The sequence below is a fragment of the Rhodamnia argentea genome, chromosome 2 (genome assembly GCF_020921035.1).
Source record: "Rhodamnia argentea isolate NSW1041297 chromosome 2, ASM2092103v1, whole genome shotgun sequence".
Classification (NCBI taxonomy): Eukaryota; Viridiplantae; Streptophyta; class Magnoliopsida; order Myrtales; family Myrtaceae; genus Rhodamnia; species Rhodamnia argentea.
This window is the reverse complement of record NC_063151.1, coordinates 7,743,013-7,753,180: the sequence shown is the minus strand read 5'-3', so window position 1 is coordinate 7,753,180 and position 10,168 is coordinate 7,743,013. Positions and strand designations below refer to the sequence as shown.

General features: G+C 41.6%; 1 pseudogene; it reads left to right on the top strand.

The window, feature by feature from the left end:
- Positions 1 to 3,138: 3,138 nt before the first annotated feature.
- On the top strand, positions 3,139 to 4,272 carry LOC115756476 (annotated as a pseudogene).
- Positions 4,273 to 10,168: the final 5,896 nt, after the last annotated feature.

The following is a 10,168-nucleotide window of genomic DNA, read 5'->3' as shown; positions in this document are numbered from 1 at the left end:
CAGTTAAATAACCATCAATCTCATCCCAAAATCGGTCCTAACACTTGGTTGTTGGGTACTTGATGATTGCCATTGGCATTGAAAGTGCCTAGAATATTTCAGGAGTCAGGACACATTACTCACTCCTCCCTGTGGCTAGCTGCAATTGAGAGTGAATACAACATATACTACTCCCAATAGGAACAAAGAAGGATGGACCTATGGTCCGTATGACACAACATGAGTTCGCTAAGATTCCTAACCAGATGCTTTATTGATACATCTTAACTGCTCAAATTCCCCCCGCTTGGCCAGAAAGACAAACCAAATTGGACTACTAAAACTTGTCCCGGTTTTTGGCATCGATGTCTTATTGTATGAGGCCGACACCACTCCCACAGAGGCGCAGATGACCGATAACACACTGCCCGCACGACCTACTTGCTTCCTCTTCAACAACAGTTTCGCAGCCTGTATAGTCTGTTACGAGCAGTGAGATACACTGGAAGCAGAAGAGCAGGAGCTTCTAGATCATCGTTCTCTTCCTCTGCGATAGTCTCGAGCACACCGAATCAGCGGCGTACACCTTCTGGTCGAAGCCGAGACAAGTTTGCTCGGTGCAAATTCGACTGCAAATCTCATGGCTTGCGGCTTGTCCATATTGTTTGAAGGGTTGAAATATGAACCGGTGTCAGGCCGTTGAACCAAATGTAGAGGGGGGGAGGGTGTGGGAATCGCTATCCAGAGCACGAAAAAGTGGAGTGGCCATATAAGCCGCCGCCCTTACTTTTTGCATTAATTCGCATTGAATTGATAGAGCTTGTCTTTGTATTTGACACCGCGTCTCCCCTTCTTATGTCCGCCCGTTGTATGAGTCTATAAGCAATTCATAACTACATGACCTTGCCGCTTCACCGTCGCTATCCTCCTTTGCCGACCAAAACAAGTGATGGCTTGACTAGCGTCGAGTGAGCGAGTAGGTTCCTTTTTTTGTGTGTGATTTTACGTGCTCTTTCATCTGCTCCAAGAGAGTTGTATCTTTCTTCAAAACGTTTCCTGTCACGTCGCGATGCATAGCCAACATGTAAATTGCGAGGCCGGATCAAGAAGTGTGTGGATGTGTGGTTGCATACTAATGACCCGCTCTATAGTGTAGGAGGAAAAATTACCAAAAAAGTCATAAGCCTATTGTAATTGTGCCAATTCAATCATAAATTTTTACTTTTGCTTATTCAATCCTAAACCTTTTGCAATTGTACCAATTCATTCCATCTGGTCAATTTTGACGGACTAGTCGCCGAGATCCGACAACCGGCTGGAGGAAGAACAAGGAAGAAAAAGCAAAGAAAGAAAAAGAAAAGAAAAGAAAGGAAAAAGGCAAAAGTAAAAAAATAAAAAAATTGAAATATTATGTCGCTTGATGACTTGCGTCGGCCGGACTTAATTGGTACAATTGCAAAAGGTTTAGGATTGAATCGTCAAGGAAAGAGTTAATGACTTGATTGACATAATTACAATAGGTTTAGAACATTTTTTTGATAATTTTTCCAAGTACAGGATGTGGCCTTCATCGAACTAAAAGTTGTCGTCCGTCTTTGAGTGAGTAGAGGGCACGTAATATAAATCTATTGAATTTTAAGGGCTCTCTGTAAAGTAGAATGTGAATCTCACCAACTTTTGCCGCATGGATGAATGTCATTGCAAGAAATGATATCTCCGCATTGATGTTCCTATGCCCGATTGAAAGCGGCTATGATTAGATCTTTGGCTACAATTGAAGCAGGAAAACCAAGAGCCTCAACTTGAAGTGAAAAAACTTAAAAGGCCAAAGTTAAAATCATTATAAATAGCTTGATGCTTCTTTGCATGTTTGGTTCCCCGATGTAGGCAATAGATGCTTCCGACATGGCATCGATCGTCAGGTCCCAAATGATAATGGAGCATCATCTGACTAACATCACTCTTGCTCCAGATTTCGTCCTCTTCCATATCGGAAGGGATCGCCCTTGTGCTGAGAGACGACTGAGGCAGCATGTGGCATCATTGAGAAATTAACCAATTGTCCAGATTAAAAATTAAATGGGTAACTTAGATGAGGAAAACAAGTAACAATGCTACATGTAGGAAATTATATTTACCACATGATGCGATACCTTGAATATTTATTGGTTATGTAAAGAAGGTTATCGGTAATGCAGATCATGTAACGAACATATCAATGAACCGCAGTGCTTGAGAATCGCGATTGCTCTGCTTCTCAAGATTGGTGGTGACCGGAAGCAATGGTGGACGATGTGATCATCCTGGACTTCTGGCCAAGCATATCCGGGATGAAGCGCAGGATGGCACTGGCCGAGACGTGTCCCCTGTTGGACGACGGCAAGCCCGTCTGCGAATCCTTCATCATCCTCAGGCCCGGTTCTGGGCCGATTATGTCGACAAGAAGGTAAATTTCCCCTCTGAAGTCTTGCGTTCTGGGCGTCGTTGCTAATGTTCCACAAAGCTGAGCTTTTTATGGCTTTCTCTTGGATGAACCGCCAGTTGTGGTGGTGCCTCCCCGATATTTTACAAACCTGACGTGCTCCCGCTAGCAGTAGCCGAGTACGAACCGTTGGGTGGCCGTGACCGCAAATCAAGATTGAAATGGATGACTAAAAATACATGGACCCTTGTTAAAGATTTCGACTTGGACCCTTATTAGAGTAAGATTGAAATTCAAGAACATATAAGTAAAAGTTTCAGTGACATAAAAAGCCATTGTGTATGTGTGTGTTTTGCCTAAGAAAGCATCTTATATGGCCGACGCATTCTTTGTCATTAAAAAGTGAGGACATGGATCAAATTTCAAGCCCAGCTATCTGTTTTGCTGAGAAACAGAGTATTATTCTATGATTGACCAGTTATTGTTCTCACACAATGCTTCCTCTAGTTCCAAGAAGAATATGCTGAGAAACGACGGGGTCCAATACGCCGCCCGCGACCCAAAGAAAAGCACTGCCCGATACTCTTTTTCTGACCTAACGTTCGTGCTTTTCTAGTAAATTTGATTCAGCTCTCTTGGATCGACTACTTGCTCAACAGTCGCCAGTATTCACTCCTTAACACTTCGATATTCCTCTGCTTCGGTTCTGAAGGGCCAAGGACGCGACTTTGAAGGAAATGGCCGATGAAGTGATCCTCCTGGACTTCTGGGTGAGCATGTACGGGATGAGGTGCCGGACAGCGCTGGCCGAGAAAGGGGTCGAGTACGAGTTCAGGGATGAGGACATGGTGAACAAGAGCCAGCTCCTCCTGCAGATGAACCCGGTCACAAGAAAATCCCCATCCTCATCCACAATGGCAAGCCCGTGTGCGAGTCCCTCGTCATTGTGGAATACATCGATGAGACCTGGAGCCACACGGCCCCTCTCCTGCCGTCCGATCCATACGAGCGAGCCTAGGCCAGATTCTGGGCCGATTTCGTCGACAAGAAGGTATCAGTTCCTCTGTTATAATAGTGGTCGAATTCGTTAATGATTATTCGGTCTGTTGACATTTACGTGCCTTTATTTAGATCTCATGCTGATGCGAAAAAAAGATCATCTGATCTCGCCTTTGGCTTGGTGCTTAAGTCGTCATATCATCAATTCACCATCGGATATACTTTGTATGGCTTTTCATTTAATATGTACTGAAGTTAACAAATACTAACTAATAAACAAAATGACCCTCCCAACATGGACTAGAAATGGTTGGACAGCAGAATTCTTGTGATAACATCGACGCATGTTGCCAAAGCAATATTGCAGCACGAATTGCTAATCCTAATAGTCAGCTTGTGATGATTCTAGTGATTCCTTCTGATCCAAAAATCAAAAAGGTTTGCAGTTCTATGATCTCGGAAAGAAGGTGTGGGCGACAAAAGGGGAAGAACAAGATGTGGCGAAGAAGGAATTCATCGAATGCCTGAAACTAGTAGAAAGTGAGCTCGGAGACAAGGCTTTCTTCGGGGGCAAGACGTTCGGGTTCTTGGACATAGCGATCATCGGCTTCTACTGCTGGTTCCACACCTACGAGACGTGTGGGAACTTCAGCATCGAAGCCGAATGCCCCAAGCTCATTGCGTGGGGCAAGAGATGCATGGGGAAGGAGAGTGTGTCCAAAACTCTCCCCGACCCACGAAAGGTGTGTGCCTTCGCCTTGGAGTGGAAGAAAAAGATGGGCATGGAGTAGCGTACTGTGCTTCTGCTTTTGCCCGACCCTGTTTTCTTCCCGCTGCGTGGCTGTTGGAATTTGCTATCTTTGTTAGCGATCCTGTGCTCGAAAGGGAGACTTCTTTGTTTTCTTAAGAGTTCTGTAATTTGAGAGGACACACTTCGTTGTGTCTTCTCTTCATCTTGTACTACTAGGCGATCATCCCGCATGGAAGTAAGGCATGCTAAATGATGTTGTGCTCAGGCAATGTAAGGTTCTGGCCGGCTCATGAGTACATTTCTGGTTTTCGAATGTTCTTCAAAATCTTTCGCATGTTCCCTTTTTATGCTCGTGATTTACGGACTGCGATTTGCATACCTATCGGAGCTGAAAAAGGCAGTGGGAGGAGGAAGCCTACTCTTTGTTAACTGTCCTCAGTCGTGAACTACTCTTATGTTCTTCATCTTGTGAAGCAACTGCTTCAGATAGTCTTAGACCAGTTACAATCAACAATCTCATTGCTTAATCAGTCCTAAGGCTTGGTTGTTATGCCATTGAATATTATAATTGGCATTGAAAGTGCCTAAAAACAATTTCAGGAGGCACGACACATTACTCACTTTGACCTGTCATCACTCGCGGTTGATACTGAAATACAACAAGCACTGCTCTTGATAAGGAAAGAAAAGATGGACCTACCGGTCAGGATGAGACAACATGATTTTGTAGAGACTCCTAAACAAATGTATTATTGATACATTTTCAACTGCTCTAGCCCACCATTGGCCATTAAAAAAAAAAAAAGCAAAATTGCTCTGCCCAACTGTGTTATCTACATCGAATTGGACTTACTATTAAGACTTTCACAACAAGTCCCTGGTTGTTGGCATAGACGTCATATCGTATGAGCGGAGGCACAGAAGACCGATAACATGGCATGTATGACCTACTTGTTTACTCTTCAACCGTAGTTTTGTAGCCTGGGTGATCAACATACTGAGAAGGAAGATATACCTTAAAAGCAGACGCCTAATAGTTCCCAGATTATTAATTGAATTAGCAAGGGATGCCTTCTGGCCACTGCGAGTTTGCTAGGTGCAAATTTCACAGCAAATCTCACAGTTTGCAGCTTGTCCATATTCTTGGAAGGGTTGAACATGAACTGACGTCGCCAAAAAAAAAAAAAAAAAGATCAGAACTCATGAACCAAATATAGAGGCGGAGGGTGTGGCCATCCTTCGCTATCAAGAGCACTAAAAAGCGAAGTAGCCGTATAGGCCGCCCGTACTTTACGCATTAGCGGGCATTGAATTGGTAGAGCTTGTCTTGTATTTGGTACTGAGCCCCCCCTTCCTTATGTAGTCTATTGGCAACGCAAAACTACATGTGTCTTCCAGCTTCGCCTTCGCTATCCTTGTTTGCCGACCAAAACAAGTGAAGGGCTGAGGAGTTGCGAGCGGAGCGAGTGGTCTTCTTCTTTGTTGATTTTACGTGCTCTTCCCTCTGCTGCTCTAGAGAGTTGTATCTTTCTGCGCTGCCACATCGCAATGCATTGTCGGCAAGTAAATGGAGAAGCTTGATCAAGAACTGGGCGGATATGCGGTCGGATTCTATCGGCACGCCATAGGGTCTGGTTTTTATCGAATTGAAAGTTGTTGTCCATCCAAACAGTGGGAAATCGTTAATGTATAAAGTAGATGAAACTATATTTAATATTTGAACATTCTAAGTGATAGTTAATAGCCCTCCTTTACAAAATCGGTATATTATATTAAAAACGCGACGTTCTATATGTGAGTGTTTAATTTAACGCTTAGAGGGGATGATTTCTTCAACAAGTGTTGTTTTGGCTAAGCTTAACACTTAGAGGGGATGAATAGGTGTTTGTAATTTAACTTGGATAAATAATGCGGAATTAAAATAATCGAGTTAAATAAGAGCAAAGGTAATTAGCAGAATCATGCGATGATTCTACTAAATAATAAATAGAGGCGAGTAGAGAGTAGAAGACAAATCACAAGAGATTATAGTGATTCGGCTTTTGGTAAGCCTACGTTCACTCTTCCATACTAACGGCCTACTGGCTGGATTCCACTGGGCAATCAAATGAGTTATTACAGAAAGATGTGATTACTTGAACACAAGCACTTCCAACGGAAGCGAGCTCTGCTTCTATCAAGGTTACTCACTCTACACACGTGACTCCGTATTATACCTCTCACAAGCTCTCTTGGAATAAGGATGATGAATTCTTGATCTCTCTCACTGGTCTTCGAACTTTGTGCTCTTTATGCTTCTCGTCTTCCACGCTTCCCGTTGGACAGAACCACTCCGAGGATTAATCTCCAAAAACTAGCCATTGATTGATTGAAGAATAAAGATCACAAGCCATTGAGGTGAGATCAAATCAGAATTTTGAGATGATTTATTCACCCATACAAACAAATCTTAGAATCCTTAAACTAAGCATCTAATAAAGATAAGTGTCTATCGGATGATTGCCAATCAATCAAAACTCCTTGAATGGAAAGTCTCGAGAATATCTTTGAGATTGATTAGTCAATCAATTTAATTTAGGAATGCAATCCTAACCAAATAATTGACTGTTAGTGAGAGAAACTTAACATGCTAAAGTAAGCAAGAATAAGATTGATTAAATAATGAGGATAAATCAAAGATCAAAATATATCTCGTCATGATTCTCGTATCGGTCTACATCTACCATGAATATTGCTTCTATCAGATTAAAAACGTTAGGAATATTAAGTACAAAATGCATAGAGATATATTTGTAATAAATCCCGAAAATATAAATCAAAGTCTTTTCAACAAAATATGGTAATTTTGTTTCCTTTAAAATTGAACTTCCTCCTAACAACAAGAAGGTATTAGCTCCTCTGCTTTTATAGTCTTCTAATTCGTTATTGTTGGAAGTTGATGATGTTGCACAAGTAATATTGCAGGCAAGAATTGCTAATACTGGTAGTCAGCTTGTCTTGATTCTAATGAATCTTTCTGATGCGGTACCATTATGAAGTAAACTACAAAAACCAACAACTTTTCAGTTCTGTGACGTCGCGAAGATGGTGTGGACGATGCAAGGGGAAGAACAGGATGCGGGCGAAGAAGGAATACATCGAATGTCTGAAACTAGTAGAAAGTGAGCTGGGAGACGAGCCTTTCTTCGTGGGCGAGAAGTTCGGGTTCTTGGACATAGCGATCATCGGCTTCTACTGCTGGTTCGACACTTAACGAGACGTGTGGGAACTTCAGCATCGAAGCCGTATGCCCGGAGCTCGTTGCGCGGGGCAAGAGATGCATGGAGAGGGAGAGCCTGTCCAAAGCTCTCCACGACCCACGAAAGGCGTGTGCCTTCATCTTGGAGAGCAACAAAGCGATGGGCGTAGAGCAGGGGACTCTGCTTCCGCTTTTGCTGGACCCTGTTCTCTTCCCGCGGTGTGACTGTCGGAATTCGCTATCTTGGTTAGTGATCCTGTGGCTCGTAAGGGACTTCCTTTGTTTTCCTGAAGTTCTGTAATCTGACAGGACCTTTCGTCGTGTCTTCTTTTCATCTTATCCTACTAGGTGATCATGTCACATAGAAGTAAGGCATCATGTGAAATCAGTAATTTTTGTGTAACATAAGGTTCTGGTCAGGGCATGAATACACGATCATGACCACACGGTCTTTCAATCAACGAGCGATTTATACAAAATGAGGAGTGATAGTGTGTGGACCTACGATTGATATTATACCGTCTACCGTCATCGACGATTCTGTCAAGAAAACATTTTCCTTTCAAGTAAGAGACGTTCTTCGAAATCCCTCCCGTGTTTCCTTTTTGTCTTAATAGCTAATGTTGCTCTCTTAATTTTTTTTTTTTTTTTCCGAATGAAGATGCGCAAGCCTGAACGTTTAGAAATTCATGAAACACCTACCAAGGCTGGCGGACGTATTGAGTTAGCCTTTAGTCTTCACCAACTACTCCTAATGAAATCTTCACGAATTGAAGGCCGCCCATCAAAATAGGCCACCGCTATTTCCTTCTCTCTCCCAGTCTTTCGTTGATTGAGGGAGACTAGGCAAAAGAGTTCTACTTCTTCTTCTTCTTCTTTTTCTTCTTTTTTAACTTTGTGGAGGCACTTTTTAACCGACCACAATAATTTTATGCCTTTTAATATGTAAACTATTCTCGCGATATGCATAATCGGTAGTCCATCAAATTATACTTTTTTTTTTTCTAGTAAATATGTTTAACAAAGTGTCTTCGAGACGCTCATAAGTAAGATACATCTCGTCTGGTTTCACGGCTTTCTTTCCGCACGACAAAATGACAATTAGTCGTACTGAGATCCTTGACAAATGACACAGGCCAAAAAGTCCAAAAGCTCAAGCAAACCAATCGAGATATGGTCTCACCAATCATATCTTTTTCGACTTTTGCCCAAAAGTTCCAAAAGGCAATACACATTCAATCATAAACAGATTAGATGTTGAATAATAATCGAGAAGATTTAAGATCCAAAATGAGATGCTTCGGGCCAACACACCCCGACACCGCGTCGTGTCTCACGCGATGTCCTGTACTCAAACAGGTGTTTTCGAGGATTTCCGTCAATTAGGGCTTGTCTAGTTCATTGTCGTTCCTGTCACGAGGAACATTATGCAAACTCTTAACGACACATGAGAACTCAAGAATTAAACCGAAGAGAAGATCACAGCATAAGCCTAACCCCCCCCCTCCCACCTTTCCGTCATTCTCTCTTTGCTCCCAGCAAGATTATTGAATTGCTCGAGCGCCTGAGCTTTCATGGAGGCGTGTCCCTCGTCGAACCTGAACCTTTCCTAAGGCTGCGCTCTTACATAATGTATGGCAATGGAAATTTGCTTCGTCGGTACTTCTCTTCTTGTATTAATCAAAGGCTCTCTTTGTTTCACAGAATATGAGCAATTTGAAAAATATTTTTTTTTTTTGAAAATGATCGTTCGTATATTTTTGCAAGTGATAAGAGCGATTTTTTCGTATAAAAAATATTTTTTAAATGATTCATATGTGGCGAAATAAATGGAGCCTAAGTCGTAGCAAAATAAGTCTTGAGTTGGGGGGGCCAATCTACATGACAGTACACGAAGGCCCACATAAAGTAAAGAGGGGACCAAGTATTATTCCCTTTTTTTTCTTTTTTTTTTCCTTTTCCTTTGCTGATTTACAGATTTTTATTTTATTTTATTTTATTTTACTTTTTGGGCCTTGCCTTGCTAGGAAAGCAAAATCGGGTCCCTTGGCTAGGAGAATGGGATGAATCGCGCGCGATGACGAAAGCGATGACGTATATTTCCCAGAGAAGAGTCCAGAAGAAATATCAACACTAGCTACTACACGACCTGTCGTATTGGAAACCAGGAGAAAAATCTAAAGGAGTATCCCCTCTCTCGACCATAAATTCCTCGGAAAATCGCAATTGCCTTAAGAGAAGAGTCGTAACGTTTGATATTATCGAAATTATGAGCAAAGTTTCACTTTCGACCCAAAAAAAAAAATTCACTAATTTCTTAATATCTCCTCATATTGGCCCACCATTCTAAATTTTCCATATGAATTTCAATATTTCTTTGAAATTTGAAACCGTAGCCAATCATTTTTAGACGATTAAAGGACAGCATGATATGATATATATAGATATTGCTAATCTCGTTCTCGTGTACAAGCTGGATTGAAAATAAATGAAGAGCTGAAAAAGATGTCAACCTCCGATGTCGCATGAAATTTTGTGAAATCACATGATATTGTTTAGAAAATATAATTTATTTTTATGAGGGCGGCATTTCCCATTTCCGAAAATATGTGTTGACCTTTATTTAGAGAATTAATATGACATATAAAGGAATTTTTATAAAAGTGATGTTCCGTGTATAAATATATTATTACCCTAATCAAATAAGTATCTGGATTAATTTTTTATAAGATCAACTTAGATAAGAAAAAAATGACAATGCACGCGTAGTAAATGGTCA